This window comes from Anabrus simplex, chromosome 8 (genome assembly GCF_040414725.1).
Source record: "Anabrus simplex isolate iqAnaSimp1 chromosome 8, ASM4041472v1, whole genome shotgun sequence".
NCBI classification, from domain to species: Eukaryota; Metazoa; Arthropoda; class Insecta; order Orthoptera; family Tettigoniidae; genus Anabrus; species Anabrus simplex.
The window spans coordinates 109,477,347-109,496,486 of record NC_090272.1 but is presented as its reverse complement, the minus strand read 5'-3'; positions in this window follow the sequence as shown (position 1 = coordinate 109,496,486).

The following is a 19,140-nucleotide window of genomic DNA, read 5'->3' as shown; positions in this document are numbered from 1 at the left end:
AATAACTAATTGACAAAAAAATGGCATCAGCTATTGCAAGTGGGAAGTAATACGAAAAGATTCATCCTGTCCATGAGGCAGGGTGGGAAACCGGAAGCGAAATTATTCCCCTGGTCAGTCGGTTAATCCGGTAATCACTTATGCCTGTAAGAGAGCATCGATTGTTCATTGACATGCCAACTCCTTTGGCAGGAAAGACTAGCCAGAGTATTTATTCTTATTAAGCTTCTAAAACAGCCTCCATTCGTTGAGAAAGAGATTTAAAATATACCGGTTCGTTGAAATATGTACATAATTCGTAACTGTCGCAGAACGGTGAGAACTCAGCGAGTCGGTTGCATGACGCGGACCGTGTAACTGCAAGCTTCCCTTCGGAAGATTGTGGGTTCGTACCCCACCAATATCAAGCCTGAAGATGATCTTTCCCATTTTCATGGTAGGCAAATATTGAGGCTCTTCATTTATTACGGCAATATATAGGGAGTTAACATTTCTTTCCTTCTGGTGAAAAATTACAATTTTGTTTTTATGTGATAGTACATCCACAGGAATTTTGCAATTTCTGCCTCGTAACTTTAAGGTTAATGCTGTACCCGGAGAATCAATGTTTGTTCTAAATGTTTTAATTAATGCACTTACAGTATTCTCGCTGTGATAAGAAAAATATTTATACAAATTAATGTCTATAATGACGGATCGGAGTGGCTACGAAGCCAAACTTTGCGTTAGGAAGATGCGTGGGTTCAAACCCCACCGTAAACTATCTTTACTTATTTGATTCTACAAGAACTTAAGGTAATACGGACATACATCCCCAGTCAACATCATTTACCAGCATCCCTAATATAATACGGGACAAGGGAGTTCCTCAGAGGGCTAAACAGACCATACTTAAGACTTATCTCCTCCCCATCATGACGTATAGTCTGGAGAGTTGTGTGAGCGGGCGAGTTGGCCATGCGATTAGGGGCGGGCAGCTGTGAACTTGCATCCGGGAGATAATGGGTTCGAACCCCACTGTCAGCAGTCCTGAAGATGGTTGTCCGTGGTTCTACATTTTCACACCAGGCAAATGCTAGCTGGGGTTGTACCTTAATTAAGGCCACGGCCGCTTCCTTCCCACTCCCAGGCCTTTCTTATCCCATCGTCGCCATAAGACCTATCCGTGTTGGTGCGACGTAAAAACATTTGTAATTAAAAAGAGTTGTGTGATACATAAAAGAGAAGTAAGTCAACTGCAAGTTTGTGGAATGAGGTTCCTTAGATCAGTTGTACAGAAAACAAGGAAGAACAGAATTAGGAATGATCAGATACGACAAGACCTGTAGGTGAGGCTGACCGTGGAGGAAAGGCTGAGTTTGCAAGGCTGAAGTGGTTAGGGCACGTTAAGCGGATTCAGGCGACTCGAACACCAAGGAAGTATTTTGGAAATATCGTTCCTGGATGAAAACCAATTGGACGCCCTAGAAAAATGCGGTTAGACCAGGTAAGAGAAGACGTAGAGAAGAGAGGGAAAACGTAGGACGCCCTAGAGAGAAACGAAGCATACCAGGACCGTACTAAAAGGAGGCACATCGTTCTTAAACATCCTACCCTGCTCGCTGGAGGGAATTCATGATGATAATGAGGATGATGCAAATGATCCCTAGTGGTTCTCTCTTTTCTCAACATGGCTATAAGACTTTTATATGATCCCAGATCAATTCTTTAAACACATTACTTCGCCTATCTTACTCCACATTATGGTTATCCGTGGTTTCCCATTTTCACTTCCAGGCAAAAGCCGGGGAAGTTCCTATTCATAAGTCACAGGCTATTCCTTCTAGTTCCTTTCACAATTTCATTCATAATCGTCCATTTTATCTTCATTAGCTCCCCATCTGAGGTTCGCGTCAGGAAGTACGCTCGGCTGTAGAACATGCCATATAAATTCATACCACTTTATTCCTCACTGGTATCAAGAAGTAGGATTAAGGGTTAAAAAATATTAATGTCTCTAGTAATTGAAACCATTCTTTTGTCATCGATAACGTTGGACTGCACGATTTCTTTACAAGGAAACCGAACACCGTCAATAGTACAGGATTTTACTTTCTATTATTAAAATAATTTATCAGAATAATTCTACCAGGCATAGGTTTTTGTGGTAGTCAATTTTGAAGTGTAATTTAGTAAGATATAGAAAGTGGGAACTTTTAGTCGAGCATTTTGCTTATACGTGAGAGAATTTTATTCATAACTGATTTGCAACAATGTGCAGTTTGATTTATATGTCATACATTTTGAAATACTTAGATATTCCATTGAAGTATTGAAGTTACAGTCAACCCTTAGTGTTTTATGCTGTTTAATGTTCTTATTTTGATGTTATATTCTATTTTAGAAGGGTTTCAATGTGGCAAGGAAGTGTTTAAATCGTATCTTCAAATCCTAGGGCCGAAAGCTTTATTTTGGGTGCAAAATTGCTGATTTTGTTAAAACCGGGAGAATTGGCCATGCGAACAGGGGTGCGCACTGTGAGCTTGCATCCGGGAGATTGTGGGTTCGAGCCCCACTCTCGGCAGAACTAAAGATGCTTTTCGGTGGTTTCCCATTTTCACACTAGGCAAATGCTGGATGGGACTGTACCTTAATTAAGGCTACTACCACTTCCTTCCCAATCCTAGGTTTTTCCTCTCCCACCGTCGCCATAAAACCTATCTGTGTCGGTGCGACGTAAAGCCACTTATAAAATAAATATTTTGTTGAAAACTGGAAAACAAGTTATTGCTTCTCAATGGATGGAAAAATGGTACACTTCGTATGCCATTTGGAGTTCCTATGATTTGGAGGGAATAGATGGACCATTCAACTAATTACAATTTCTCTTTAACTAGCATAAGAGGAATTACAACTAAAACAAAATATACTGTTAACTATCCCGACCTGACAAATGTATCAATGTCTGTATTACAAAGTGAATAATGTAATTCCTGGGGACATAGGCGGCCGGGCGTAGAGCTAACCACTCTACCCCATCACGTGCTGAGGTTAACAATAGTGGAAGCCTTTACCTTCCACTCCTCCAAGGACCTTCATGGCCCGTACGGAGGTGACTTTGCTTTGCTTTTTGTTCTTTGCTGTTAAAATGTTCCATTAGTGTTTACAGCCTTGCTTTAGCGGACACCTCTCGTAACGGATATTTTCCCACGAAATTGATGGTGTCCGCTTAAGTTTTGTTCGACTTCTCCTTCTTCTTCTTCTTCTTCTTCTTCTTCTTATTATTATTATTATTATTATGATTATTATTATTATTATTGTTATTATTATGTATATTTAGCATCTAATATTTTCTCCGTCCTTGTCATTCATTCTCAGTCACCTTTCCTCTCAGGGCATCGGACTAGAAGCATTCCTTACAGTGAAATGAACTTCGTACCTAAAGTCTCCGACGGTTCAATAATACTGAAATACAGTTAACTCATTAGCTGTACGTTGATGAATGTCCTGAGATTCCCAATATAGCCTATTCTGAAAGGATTATTACTGTTCCGCGGGCCTTTTCATCCTACAGAAGCTGGATCGATGAAACCATTTATGAGCCACAGCCTCGTTCAAAGGGCCGTTCTACAGCATTCCATTCTTCTGCTTCACGCTACCAAGAACACATACCGCACATTTCCTCTTCTCTATGGAATATCTGTTTGCTGGAAATTATTCGTCAGGGCACTCACTGCGTCCAATGTTACTGAAGCCTTTCATGGACGGACATAGAGCTAAATTTAGCCCAGACAAGATTTTTTTTTTGCTAGGGGCTTTACGTCGCACCGACACAGATAGGTCTTATGGCGACGATGGGACAGGAAAGGGCTAGGAGTTGGAAGGAAGCGGCCGTGGCCTTAATTAAGGTACAGCCCCAGCATTTGCCTGGTGTGAAAATGGGAAACCACGGAAAACCATTTTCAGGGCTGCCGATAGTGGGATTCGAACCTACTATCTCCCGGATGCAAGCACACAGCCGCGCGCCTCTACGCGCACGGCCAACTCGCCCGGTAAGCCCAGACAAGATGCAAGTGAAAGTGGGGTATTATGTCTCAGTGTTTACTTTCACTTCCCTACTTTTGTAGCAGAGAAATTCGAACTGAGTGGTTCAGAGTGTACACAAGCTGGCCTCTTGAACTTAATGTGGAAATAACACCTTTGGCAGGGTAAATAGTAAGTGATAATTAACTCAGAATCCTTACTTCCTGTAGAAATAGTTTTATTACTTTTTTTACTGATTTAAGCCCACGGGGGAGCGCTCATTTCTAGTTCCTTTTTGGATACCCGCTTTCGTTCCCAATACCTCTTGAGTCCTGCTACTAGCTTTTCCTTTCTCCCCAGTAAATGAAATGAAATGTCGTATGGCTTTTAGTGCCGGGATATCCCAGGACGGGTTCGGCTCGCCAGGTGCATGTCTTTCTATTTGACACCCGTAGGTGACCTGCGCGTCGTGATGAGGATGAAATGATGATGAAGACAACACATACACCCAGCCCCCGTGCCATTGGAATTAACCAATTAAGGTTAAAATCCCCGACCCGGCCGGGAAGCGAACCCGGGACCCTCTGAACCGAAGGCCAGTACGCTGACCGTTCAGCCAACGAGTCGGACTTCTCCCCAGTGAAAGAGGTTTACGAGATTTAACAGCCTTTGGTAGAGGAGACCAAGTGTTTACCAATTTAGAAAATTTAGGGCGGTCTGAGACATCAGCATTAGAAATCCCAGCGGAAGCTAAGTCTTTCTTTATTTCATTCAGAGACATGCTTCCAGTCTTGCAGCTTTTAATGAGTGAGAATATCTTCCTCGTAAGCCTGCCATTGCCCATTCTCAGAAGGTGCTCGTAAAACTTCAGCGCCTTCGTCTCATGCTGGTGTTAAACGTTTCCGACTGTTGGTAAAGTTCATGGTTCGCTTTCAGTCGGTAGGTAACATCCAGGAGCACTCTTGGCCAATGAATTTTCCGAAGGATACGTCTTTCATTTCTTCCGGGTCGTCCATGGTGCCTTTCCTGTTCATCAGTAGGGTCTTCGCAGCACATCAAAACTGGGGTCTGACAACAGTTTTGTAATGGCATATTCTGGAGTTCTTCGAAATGCACTCCTTGTTGTAACGGTTTTGCGACAGTTGGCATACTTCGTTGAGTTTAGCTCATCTGTCGTAAGATGGAGGTTCCGTCTCTACCATTGGGATGGACCCATTCGCCAAGATACCGGAATCGATCGACTTTTTCTATCTTTCCATAGATGGTCGTCAATGGGGCTCCCCCGGTGCTTACTCTCGTAATACTTGGTCTTTTCGTATGATATTTGTAGTCCTGTCTATGCCACTGTGTCGTATAGGGATTGAACAGAAACTGCAGCATCTTTAGAGTTGTTAGGATCGTGATGTCATCTGCGAAGTCCAGGCTCCTGATCACTATCTTCCGTGTCCCAGCTCCAATGGTAACCGGTTTGATTAGATTTACTGAAGGCGTCTGATTTAGACTGCAACTTTAATATTTTGAAAATATCGCACCTAGATAATCATTTACGAAATGTTTAGATAATGCAAGTATGAAGCACCTACCTAATAATTTTCATAAATCTACGGACATTTGATTATTTATTATTAAAAAGATTTCAGAACCTCTGCTACCGAAGAGTACAAAAATCATTGAAATATAGTGGGAAAATGATTTTATTCGATTACAAATCATTGTATATTTTAGTACATAAACAGGTATGATCTCGTAAATTATGACTGCAGAATGCAAGGGTAATAATTGTACATTACTACACGTTGTAAAGGAACCAGGCGCAAAAGAGCACCGAGAATTTAACATAGAAATATAAAAAAACTGTCTTATTTATCAAGAAAATGGTTCGTGACAGCATAAAATATAATTATTAACATTTTCAACAAATGTCTCTTTGTATAAGAGAACTATTTTAAAAATATTTGAAATGCATTCTTAAACTTGCTGGTCTGAGTATCGCAGACTATTGAGGCGCTGACCTTCTGACCCCCAACTTGGCAGGTTCGATCCTGGCTCAGTCCTGTGGTATTTGAAGGTGCTAAAAATGTCAGCCTCGTGCCAGCAGATTTACTGACACGTAAAAGAATTCCTGCGGGACTAATTTCTGGCACCTCGGCGTCTTCAAAACTGAAGAATTAGTTCGTGGTACTCAAAGCCAATAACATTATTATTATTATTATTATTATTATTATTATTATTATTATTATTATTATTATTATTATTATTATTATTATTATTATTATACCGGGCGGTACACCTCCACACCGCTAATTCAAACATTGCGCCAGTTGAAACTCCTCTACTGGAGAAAGCCTGAACTTTAACAACCACATTAATTCTAGGATTTCCCAGAAGATGTCTTTACTGTAAATTTTGAAGTGTTCTGAACTATGTCGATTTCGATTCGTTTTTTTTCTCTGTAGTAAGAAGTGTGAACATTCTCTTCTAGATGGCACTACTTAAGAACTACAATTGTGCACCCTAGTGCGAAGTGAAGGAACTGTTTTTTTGAAGAAGTTTGGTATTCATAAGTTTGTTCTTTGTTAAATTTCTTTCAGTTATTTTTTGGCTTGGCAGTATAACCCTTCTCTTTCCGCTTGTTTTGAATTTAGCCAATCCCGAATTTCTCTAATTAAATTTTGACCAATAACGTATGTCTTCTCCCATATGGAGATGTTGTTTTATGCTACCCAATAAAATTGAGGGGGGTGTGGGTTCTCATTCTTGAAAGGTCTCGAATGTTCCACGAGGGTATTTAAACTGCTGATTTTCTGGTCTCCGGGCCACTTCAGTAACATCTATCCGTGAGCGATTATGTAGCAGGGGGCGGGAAGCGCCTCTTTCTTCGGGCAGCAGTTCATCCATAAGGTAATGGCCTTTTAATAACTTCTTTTCTTGCTAGCTCAGCAGTTTAACCCTCGGGGCAGGTTCGAAACTTTTATCATGTAACTTTCCTTTAAAATGTAAAAGACACTTGATATCAATTCTGTCTCTTTAACTACAAATTGGGATAGAGAATGCCTAACACTCTCGAGCTCCCATTCATTTTGTTTTGAGGTGACTACGTTTTCATAACAGTTTCCCTTCTCTTCGTAATGTAATAAAGTTTTTTTTATCGTGTCACCTCTGTAGTATGGGATTAGCCCTTGCATATGCGGCCTAGTGCCAAGTAGGTTTTAAAAAGGTGTATTAGGAGTGCAAGTTACGCCTCCACTCATGTTGGTATTTTGGGGCCATGTAATTATCCTGTTTCTTTACTGAATAGGCCTCAGTAGGTTGGGTATTTTTACCCCTGTTCTTGTGTGCCTGGAGGGCAGCTTGAAGGTGGAGTTTGGTGTGGCCTTTGAATAGGCTTGAACTTTGAGAGCGGGTTGCTCTTTCTTAAATTTGGTTTCTGTGTGCCTCGAGCAGGCTTAACTGGGTAATTGGGAGCTAGTGCTCCTTGGCATGGTTGGGGTTTTCTGCCCCTTTGTTGAACCTTGTATGTAGGTAAAGTTGGGCTCATTGCTCAAGGATTGCGTGTCTGGGGGTCTCGAAGCCCAAATCCATTTACTAATTGCAATTGTACATTCTTAATTTGTTGATATGCTACTGAGTACCTGTTATACTTGTTATTTCTTGATCTTGAAAAGAAAATATAACCTTTGTTAAATTTTAAATTAACTTTAATTTCGTAAGTTGAGACCTATTCATCCCAGCACCTTCTTTCACCTCTGCCGGTCCACAAAACATCGTAACAATTATTATTATTATTATGATTATTATTATTACATTCTTAAACAGAAAATAAATAATCACTCCTCCAAAAACGTTTGATGTACGAACTGAGGGTGTATTTTACGAGCACAGCAGACAGTGGATTTGCCAAAAGTTGAAACTTTCAATGATAACTTTGAGATTAAAACCATAGCAAAGGACGGGTATCTTTCTGGGTTTCTATACCATCTTTCAAGTCATCTGGTTTTCTTTACTCTTCACTAAAGGGAAAATTTCGGAATATAATTTCTAAAATACTGAGATGCAATCACTGTTCACAAACAATAATAAAGAACTGTTCAACCAAGTATATCATATTCCCATGACATGTACGATTTGATACTGTGGAAAACGAGCACAGTAGATGGCAAGGAAAGTGTATGATTGCAGGTACACTGACACAAGAAGTATGGACCTCAAAAGAATGCTGTTGTAGTGGACACGGGATGGGCAAACGTACAGTGGCCAGATGAATGTTTGTCCTAATGTACATACGGTGCCCGGCCGGTTGAATATGTAAAGCTACTATTAAATGAACAACGACAAGAAACCTTTAATACCGGGCGCGTTGGCCGTGCGGTTAGGGGCGCGCAGCTCTGAGCTTGCATCCGGGAGATAGTGGATTCGAACCCCACTGTCGGCAGCCCTGTAGATGGTTTTCCGTGGTTTCCCATTTTCACAAAAGGGAAATGCTGGGGCTGTTCCTAAATTAAGGCCACAGCCGCTTCCTTCCCACTCCTAGCTCGTTCCTATCCCATCGTCGCCATAAGACCTATCTGTGTCGGTGTGACGCAATGCAACTAGCAAAAATAGTCTTTAGTACAAAAAAAAAAAGAGTTCTTACTTGCAAGACTGAAAATTTCCTACAATGTACCAGGTGACTTTCTACTTACAAATGTCCCGCATGCACTAGGAAGTGATGCATGGGATGCCTATTCACTAGTTTTCGAAGGAGTGCTACAGCGTCATGTATTGTGGAGGTTGTGAAACAAATGGCTGTCATTTTACTGCACACGTTCCATAACTGTCTGCATTTTCAAATACGCCAAACGTGCAGAAAAGAAAATGTAATAGCTTATTAATTTATACACGTGTAGACATTCCACTCTATAAAACAGTTTTTAGTATAAAACGAAAACTAATACTGTTCGGCAAAATACATATGTAGAAAGGAGACGTCTGTTTGGAGCTTCGGCTGCGTTCTCACCAGATTCTCCACAGACTAAAATGTTGTTTGTGTATTCGTCATTGCCGATATGCAGACAGCAAATGTAGTGCTAATGTACACTAGTACATAATATAGTGCAATGTTTGTGCGGTAGGTAGTAGCTCCATTTGCCCCTCGACTTATACCACCCGTTGTACTACGTTTCAGTCAGTATGTATGTGCAATGTGTAAGAAGCAGCTCTAAGTACATCACTGCACTGCAGCCATGCGTAGCTTGTATGAAAACATTTCTACGTACAAGAAACGAACGTTTTCGCACTGGAAAATATAGCAATGTCTGTCATCAAAAGCGCTACGTCGTTAATCATCAAATACTACCTGAGAAAAAGACATTACATTTTCAACATTTTAAAAATATTTTTGAAATAGGACATTATTTTGTCAACATATGTATTTAGGGCCCTACCAATAAATGGCAAAGAAACAAATTATAGTATCTACAAAACTATCTGTATATATATTGAATATATACGATAGCTGCCTCTGTGGATCCGTGGTAGAGTGTCGGCCTCCGGATCCCAAGATAGCGGGTTCAAACCCGGCAGAGGTAGTCGGATTTTTGAAGGGCGGAAAAAAGTCCATTCGATACTCCATGTCGTACGATGTCGGCATGTAAAAGATCTCTGGTGATACATTTGGTATTTACCCGACAAAATTCATTAAATCTCAGCCATAGACGCCCAAGAGAGAGATCCGGTTTACTCGGTCTGCCATCTAGTGGGCCTAGAGTAAAACGGAACGTCGAAATTGACGAGCAGACAGCCAGATGGCGTCAAATCGAAATGTCTGCACACGGTAGCTGGGCCATACGATTATTATTATTATTTATTATATATACGATGTAGCCCTCCAGCCCCGTACTTTCTACTGATATGTGTACGGCATGCACCAGTGATGAAAGGGATGCCTGACCGCTGGTTTACAAAGGGGCAGTACAACGTACTATGTTTCGGATGTGAAACAAATAGCTGTCATTCTTTTACATACGTCCCTTAATAGGGCGCATTTGTAAATACGCCAAAGATGCAGAGTAAAGTTTAATAACTCATTAAGTAATACACGTATGGACATTCCACTCAATCAAAAAGTTGCTTGTATGTAGTACGTTCATATGTGCATTGAACGATTCACTAGATCTTAATTGCAACTCTGTTCGGCAAATTACGGGTATAGATGGCAGGTTGCTATTTGGTAACTCCTATGCAAACATCCGGCGAGTTTCGGAATCAGTCAGACAAGATTTTTCATAGATTAACATTTTCCTCGCGTATTCATCGTTGCTGAAAACACCAGCCGTTGTCAATATGTTGACAGCAACCGTGGTGCTAATCTATTAAATACCAATCTAATGCTATGCGTTCGAAAACGAGGCTTACTAAAGCAAAAGGGCAGCGCTGAGGAACATGCAGCGTGTGGTGGTCCGGTTGTTATTTCAGCGTATTCTGACGTAACTAACCTGCAGGTAGAAATACCCCTGTGAGAATCAGTTATTAGATATCCCACTCATCACTATTGCATGCGGAACTCTTACAAGTAGAAAGTACGGTGCTGGGGCCCACCTGGTATATAGGTTCATGATTAGATACTGCAAGAGCGAAGCCACAGCGGGTCACTAGTCTTCAAAAACTATTCTTCTATGCCATGGTTTAATACATGTTTTACTATGACGTTATTTATAAGTAACAATAATTAAACAAGGCGGGCTAAGTGGCTCAGCCGGTTGAGGCGCTGGCCTTCTGACCCAAACTTGGCCAGATCAATCCTGGCTCAGTTAGGTGGTGTATGAAGGTGCTAAAATACGTCAGCCTCGTGTCAGTACATTTACTGGCGCTTTAAGGAAATCCTGTGGGACTAAATTTCGGAACCTCGGTGTCTCCGAAAACCGTAGAGGTGGTAAGTGGGACGTGAAACCAATAACATTGAAAAATATTTGTTAAATATCACTGAATCATACAATACGAAGAATAGAGGCACACGTATAATGTTCACCCGGAAGATTGCACATTGACAGCTATGCAATATCATACTACAGCACTCATGTAATGAGGTAATTGATAAATAGCTGTTGGTTTTGACCTCTTTAACAACCTCTCTACTTTGCAGCAAGTGTACATTCAACCACTCTCCATACCACAGGTAAACAAACAATGTCGTGGTGAAAGGTCTGGTGCGTATGTCACAAACTGGGGATTTTGAAAGCAAGTGTACGTATCAGAAAAGAGAAAATCCAATTAATTACTAGCGTCGTTCGGCGTGAGTGGCTGTCGATCAAAGCGATTTACCTTGCCTATCCACTGTTCAGTGGATTGTGTACTTCACCGGAAGAGCTTTTCGACGGGCCCAAGATTCTATTGTCGCTTTTGATCCCCACATTTCCTGCCCGTAGATTGGTTCAGTAATGTGAAGCACGTATTACCCGTTTCATGGTTCATTGCTGATTTGATACGATGTCGCTAGTGTTGCGTGAACATTTTCAATAGTCTCCAATTTCTTATTGAGGGCTAATAATACAACTAGAAGTAAAAGTTAAATTTGACGTGTAAGTACATGTTAGAAGTGGAAGCACATAAGAGTGGGGCAAGGAGGAAGTTACGTAAGAACTGTATTCGCTTAGAAGGTTAGGATAGTCAACCGGCAAAGTTAGCTCCGTTGCAGGAATGACGGTCCTTGGAGGATTGCAAGGTAAATGATTCTACTATCCGTAACCTAGACACTAAGGCGGATAAACATCAGCGGCTACATATTTTAACGATGGTGTTTAGAGTGATAGCTCATAATCAGCCACTGTACATATCTTCTAAATTCACCTTTACATCATCATTTTACAACTTAAATACACGTTCGAGATCCTTTATCTCTATTCCAGTGCACCGCACAAATAAAATTAATAGAACATTTGTGGTGACCGGCACCAGATTATGGAATTCCCTGCCAGCTCAGGTCAGAGAATCTAGCTCTTTATCAGGATTGAATGTCACCTGCCGAGACTACCTGTTGAGGACAGCTGACTGAATGGTTGAAGTATGAATGTGTGTGTGCCTGATGAGCACTCGGTTTTAACAGTTTTTAATATTAATTCCTTTAACATTAATTTAGTTATTAATTTATTTTAATTCATTTTAAATTCTATTAATTTATGTAGTTTTAACTATTATAAGCATATTAGCATTTTTTCAAGCTATCAATTAGTAAGTGGTTAAGTGTAAGACAGTTCTAACTTCGCCACTGAAAAAGGCACTATTAAATAAATAAATAAATAAATAAAAAATAAATAAATAAATAAATAAATAAATAAATAAATAAATAAATAAATAAATAAATAAATAAACAACTGGTATAGAGTGTACAACTGTATGCCCGCCCATGTACATCCCTCGTCCCACTACTTAACCTGGTACTCATTTACGGTGCAGACTGAATGAACTTAAGCGGCTATATAACTCTCAAGAAGTAGAAATCTCACTCATTCTATGTTTTTGATTTCCCATTTCTTGTATTTACAAAATTTAGACATTGGTAGTTTCCCGTAACTAATTATGTCGTCATCATAGCCACGGAACATTCATCTTCACATGGAGCTCTACCCATAGGGATGTGAAATTTTATTTCAAAAATCCCTCATCAGTTGACTGGGGTTTGAATGCGGACACATTGGTGAGAAAACAGTGACTCACTTGAATAAAATGCCCTCACTATTTCAAGGTATAAGTTCAGTTACTGCACCATTTTTTGAGCGGAAACATCTAGGCGCGATTGCACGGTCGTTTGTTTCTTTATCGCGGTCGACGTGCACAAGGCTGCCAACTCTTGATCTTTAAATTATCATTCGGAATAGTGATAAAGCTATTGATCTGGATTGGTTAGGTCCGGTTAGTGAGAAAACCATTGAACTGTCATAAAGCATAGAGTGTCTTGCGGGCGTAAGCGGGTTCTAGGCCTGTAGCATTCCGCAGGGCGATCCCATTATGTATCAGCCAATGGAAATGCTAATGCGTGCTTCAGCAATGAAGTATGGCGGGTGCTATTTTACATTAGGTTACAAAAGTAAATGTTCTTCTGGGGGCTGGTCGGTGGGCTCGTGGCTGTTGCTGTGAAAACGTCTCTCCCTTACAATGTATTCCACATTTCAAATCCATTATAATGTTATAAAATTGATGATGCAGTTACTGCATTTCTACCGATTTCGTAAATATTCATGGCAAGTTTTACTTACAAGGACATTAACAACCTATGACGCAACAGCCCCATAGGACATTGGCCTACAAAGCAACCGCTGCTCAGCCCAAAGGCTTACAGATTACGAGGTGTCGTGTGGTCAGCACAACGAATCCTCCCGGATTTTATTCTTGCTTTTCTAGAGCGGGTACAAGGAAAATAAGTTTACCTATTTTAAATGCTGGTAAATATATGATCTGAATGAACAGCGGACGTTATAGCTGGAGTTTAACCACATACAAATAAGACATTTCTTAAATAAATAAATAAATAAATAAATAAATAAATAAATAAATAAATAAATAAATAAATAAACAAATAAACAAATAAATTAAAAATAAATAAATAAATAAAAGTACTATGAGTAGCCAACAGTATATATGAAATGATAATAACCATTATCATCATCATCATCATTATTATTATCATCATTACAATCACCACGTAGCCTCCACTACTGCCTGCAAGCATTTTAGTTGCTGTCATTTACACTGCCTGCTTATCAATTTTGATGCTTTACCTTACTCCACCGAATGGCAAAGAAATTAATTTTTCATGGTGGGTGTAGTACTTTTGCACCTGTATTTGGCATAGGCCAGTGCAAAATGTGGCTTCCACCGATGTCTCAGTTTCTCTATGGGTGTATCAGTATGAAGCTGCTGTAGTATGACTGAAGCTGAGTAATGACTTTCAGAGCATGACTAGTGCGTCTGCATGCTTTGATAGGCGCTGCTCATGGGACCAGCCGTGCTGCAATAATACTTTCTGGCTCTTTGAGGAAAGCAACAGCAAACTACATCACTACTCATCACATCTTACATAGTTCATTAACGTGCTGCCGTTGCTTTTTGAGGTTTCCCTATAACTAAGATTCGATTGTGCTATATGAAGATCCAACTGGATCACCAACAGATAATCATCAACGTACCATAAACACTTTGTCATCGTTTTATTCTTCCCCGATAATCCAATTGGTGTCGAACCCCAATATCATGATAATATCATCACCTAATTTTACAGTGTCTTTAAACGTTCACACTTTATGAAGGAAATAATAGATTTCAATGAGGTGTACCAAATTTAAATATCGAAAAAGTGGTTTTTGACTCCTTAAATGAATACACATTTTTCACCTGTTGAAATACCCCCCATGGCACTACAGCCCTTGAAGGGCCTTGGCCTGCCAACCGACCGCTGCTCAGCCCGAAGGCCTGCAGATTACGAGGTGTCGTGTGGTGGGCACGACTAATCCTCTCGGCCGTTATTCTTGGCTTTCTAGACCGGGGCCGCTATCTCACCATCAGATAGCTCCTCAATTTTAATCAAGTAGGCTGAGTGGACCTCGAACCAGCCCTCAGGTCCAGGTAAAAATCCCAGACTTGGCCGGGAATCGAACCCGGGGCCTCCGGGTAAGAGACAGGCACGCTACCCCTACACCACGGGGCCGGCTGTTGAAATACTCAAAGACAAATTTCATAGTAATATTGACGCATTCTTTAGATCAGGCAGTGATCCATACACTCTTACACCATCTGTTATAGTTCATTACGAGCAAGCAAGTTGCTTTACGTCGCACCGACACAAATAGGTCTTATGGCGACGATGGGACAAGAAAGGGCTGGAAGTGGGAAGGAAGTGACCGTGGCCTTATTTAAGGTACAGCCCCAGCATTTGCCTGGTGTGAAAATGGGAAACCACAAAAACCATTTTCAGGGCTACCGACAGTGGGGCTCGAACCCACTATCTTCCGAATACTGGATACTGGCCGCATTTAAACGACTGCAGCTATCGAGCTCGGTGCATTACGAGCAATTTGGCCTCTATTTTCAGAGATACGTGCATTGATGAACTGTAATTAACTTTAAGTTTATTTATTCCCTACCAGAAAAATAGGATTCGCTCTTAATGAGAGGGTGGATCTCTAGAGATCTTTGTATATATCAAACCTGTCTGAATCAAGTAAGAATTCTTAAAAGTGTTCAGCTACCGTTCAAATAAAAGTACTTCTTTCTGAATAGGTTAATTTTTTAATTTCGTGTGGCTATTTCTAGCCGAGTGCAGCCCTTGTAAGGCAGACCCTCCGATGAGGGTGGGCGGCATCTGCCATGTGTAGGTAACTGCGTGTTATTGTGGTGGAGGATAGTGTTGTGTGTGGTGTGTGAGTTTTAGGGATGTTGGGGACAGCACAAACACCCAGCCCCCGGGCGAGTAGAATTAACCAATGAAGGTTAAAATCCCCGACCCGGCCGGGAATCGAACCCGGGACCCTCTTAACCGAAGGCCAGTACGCTGACCATTCAGCCAACGAGTCGGACTCTTTCTGAATATCACCACCATTTTATCCACGTGTGGATTTGGAACAATTTTTCCTCTGATGAGATTATGAAGCGAGATAATACGAAATCATTCACGCCGGAGAAGTTTTCTGTCTATATTTTTAATAATTCTATTCCTGAATGTCCGCCTCTGTGGTGTAGTGGTTAGTGTGATTAGCTGCCACCCCCGGACGCCCGGGTTCGATTCCCGGCTCTGCCACGAAATTTGAAAATTGGTACGAGGGCTGGAACGGGTTCCACTCAGCCTCGGGAGGTCAACTGAGTAGAGGTGGCTTCGATTCCCACCTCAGCCATCCTCGAAGTGGTTTTCCGTAGTTTCCCACTTCTTCTCCAGGCAAATGCCGGGATGGTACCTAATCTAAGGCCACGGCCGCTTCCTTCCCTCTTCCTTGCCTATCCTTTCCAATCTTCCCATCCCACACCAGGGCCCCTGTTCATCATAGCAGGTGAGGCCGCCTGGGCGAGGTACTGGCCATTCTCCCCAGTTGTATCCCGACCCAATGTCTCACGCTCCAGGACACTGCCCTTGAGGCGGTAGAGACGGAATCCCTCACTGAGTCCGAGGGAAAAACCAACCCTGGAGGGTAAGCAGATTAAGAAGAAGATATTCCTGAATAAATTTAAAATAGATTAATAATATATGTCGTAAAATAATAAAATTCCGCCTCTGTGGTGTAGTGGTTAGCGTGATTAGCTGCCACCCCCGGAGGTCCGGGTTCGATTCCCGGCTCTGCCACGAAATTTGAAAAGTGGTACGAGGGCTGGAACGGGGTCCACTCAGCCTCGGGAGGTCAACGGAGTAGAGGTGGGTTCGATTCCCACCTCAGCCATCCTGGAAGTGGTTTTCCGTGGTTTCCCACTTCTCCTCCAGACGAATGCCGGGATGGTACCTAACTTAAGGCCACGGCCGCTTCCTTCCCTCTTCCTTGCCTGTCCCATCCAAACTTCCCATCCCTCCACAAGGCCCCTGTTCAGCATAGCAGGTGAGGCCGCCTGGGCGAGGTACTGGTCATACTCCCCAGTTGTATCCCCCCGACCAAGAGTCTGAAGCTCCAGGACACTGCCCTTGAGGCGGTAGAGGTGGTATCCCCCGGTGAGTCCGAGGGAAAAGCCGAACCTGGAGGGTAAACAGATGATGATGATGATGATGATGAAAATAATAAAAATAAATGATAAAAATGCAGGTATTTTTCTATTGACAAGTAATCCTAATAACTACCTGTTTTAGAGACATACGGGAATGTATAATGAAAAGAGAGGACCTAGAAATCGAGGTCCTAATCAATGACGTTTCACAAGACCCAATTGCGTGCAAGCTCGGCGCAGTCACACCGAACACCAGGTGGACGTGACAAAGCCGGCCTGCCACGCTTTTTCATGCTTCAGGGCAACAGCTGTACAGATAATATGTATTTGTAAATTGCAAAGGAGTGCTTAAGAAGATGCTCAGCCTCCGGATATCGATGCACAAATATTTAAGAAGTGACCAGGAACAATTTATTTAACGGAAAATTAAAATCCAAACACGCAATACTCGTATCGGTGGATTTACCGGCATGTAAAATGAACTCATGCAGGGAAAATTTCCGGCACCTTGATGTCTCTGAAAATAGTAAAAGTTGATTGTTGTGCCACGTAAACCCTACATTTTTTTTATTTATTGACATATTAAAATGTTGTTATACAAAATGAAATATGGTAAATAATAGCAGATATTTTTACAAGTTGCTTTATGTCGCATGGACACGGATAGGTCTTATGGTGACACGATGGGATAGGAAAGGGCTTGGAGTAGTTAGGAAGTGGGCGAGCCCTTAATTAAGGCACAGCCCGGCATTTGCCTTGTATGAATATGAGAAACCACGGAAAACCATCTTCAGTGCTCAGTAATAGATTTAAATGTCGTGCCGTTATTACAATCGCCTCTAATTACAAGTCCACGCCTCATGTCTATTTTCGTGTTTAGAAAATCCATAGCTCCCATACAAGTCTACCAAGTCGACTGCTGCACAGATATTGGAGAGGAGGTCAGCCTGACGATATCCTCAACTTACAGCTCGGCTTTTAAGACTGGGTCCGCTGCCTCTCCTGTAAGGAGCTACCTCAGTTGGCCTCAAGAGGCTGAGCAAATCCCGTTTCAGCCAGCCAGTCCAGAAATAACATCCCTAAACTGACCAGGAATCGAATCCGTGGCCTCCGACTAAAGTTTGAACATGCTAGCCCAACGCTACGGGCCTGACGCTGGTGTTTTAACTTCGTTCTAATACTAGGATGTGAAAGAGCTGGGATTGGGAAGGCAGTGGCAGAGACGAGACATTTATCCGGTGTGAAAGTTGAAAACATTTTTTCATCACATTAACTATCTTTACGGTAAATCTACCGACACTAGATAGCATATTTAAGCATCTTCAAATACCACCGGACTGAACCTTCATCGAAACCGCAATTTGAACTCAGAGACCTAGTACTCTAGTTTATCAGCCACTCAACTTTGTGGAGAGTCATGTTCAGTTCTGCCTTTGGTTTGGTTAAAACTCACCATCCCTCGAATCCAAGCTTACAGTTACGTGGCTGGTACTGCATAGTCGATTCGCTAGTTGTCTAATCGTGCATTCTCAGGATAATCAACTCAATAATAATAATAATAATAATAATAATAATAATAATAATAATAATAATAATAATAATAATAATAATGATAATAACCATCAATGGTCTCGATGGCTGTATGGTCAGCGTCCTGGCCTTCAGTTCAGAGGGCCCCGGGTTCAATTCCCGGCCGGGTCGGGGATTTTAACATTGATTGGTTAATTCCAATGGCCCGGGGGCGGGGTGTTTCTGCTACCCCAACATTCTTGAAACTCACTCACCACACAAAACACTATCCTCCACCACAATAACACACAGTTACCTACACATGGCAGATGCCGCCCACCCTCAACGGAGGGTCTGCCTTACAAGGGCTGCATTCGGCTAGAAACAGCCACACAAAATTATTATTACCATCATCGGTAACATTATAAATGGTGTCTTGTATGTGGAAAATAATTTCTAAGTATCTTGGAGGTACCGAGCTCGATAGCTGCAGTGGCTTAAGTGCGGCTAGTATCCAGTATTCGGGAGATAGTAGGTTCGAACCCCACTGTCGGCAGCCCTGAAAATAGTTTTCCGTGGTTTCCCATTTTCACACCAGGCAAATGCTGGGACTGTACCTTAATTAAGGCCACGGCCGCTTCCTTCCCACTCCTAGCCCTTTCCTGCCCCATCGTCGCCATAAGGCCTATCTGTGTGGGTGCGATGTAAAGCAACTAGCAAAAAAAAGTATCTTGGAGGGCAATTATTAAATTTGTCACTAAATAATTTCTCAGTATGTGAATATTTTTCAGTATTATTTCTCTTTTCTACGCCCCATATTTACACCAATAATGCAATTTTTTAGAAAATCTACAATAATGTTTTCTGATTGGAAGTGCATATCTTAAACCAACTTTGGTATCATCGTCTAACATTATATCCTGCCATCAAGCGAGTTAGCTGCGCGGTTAGGGCAGCATATGTCCTAGCCCTTTC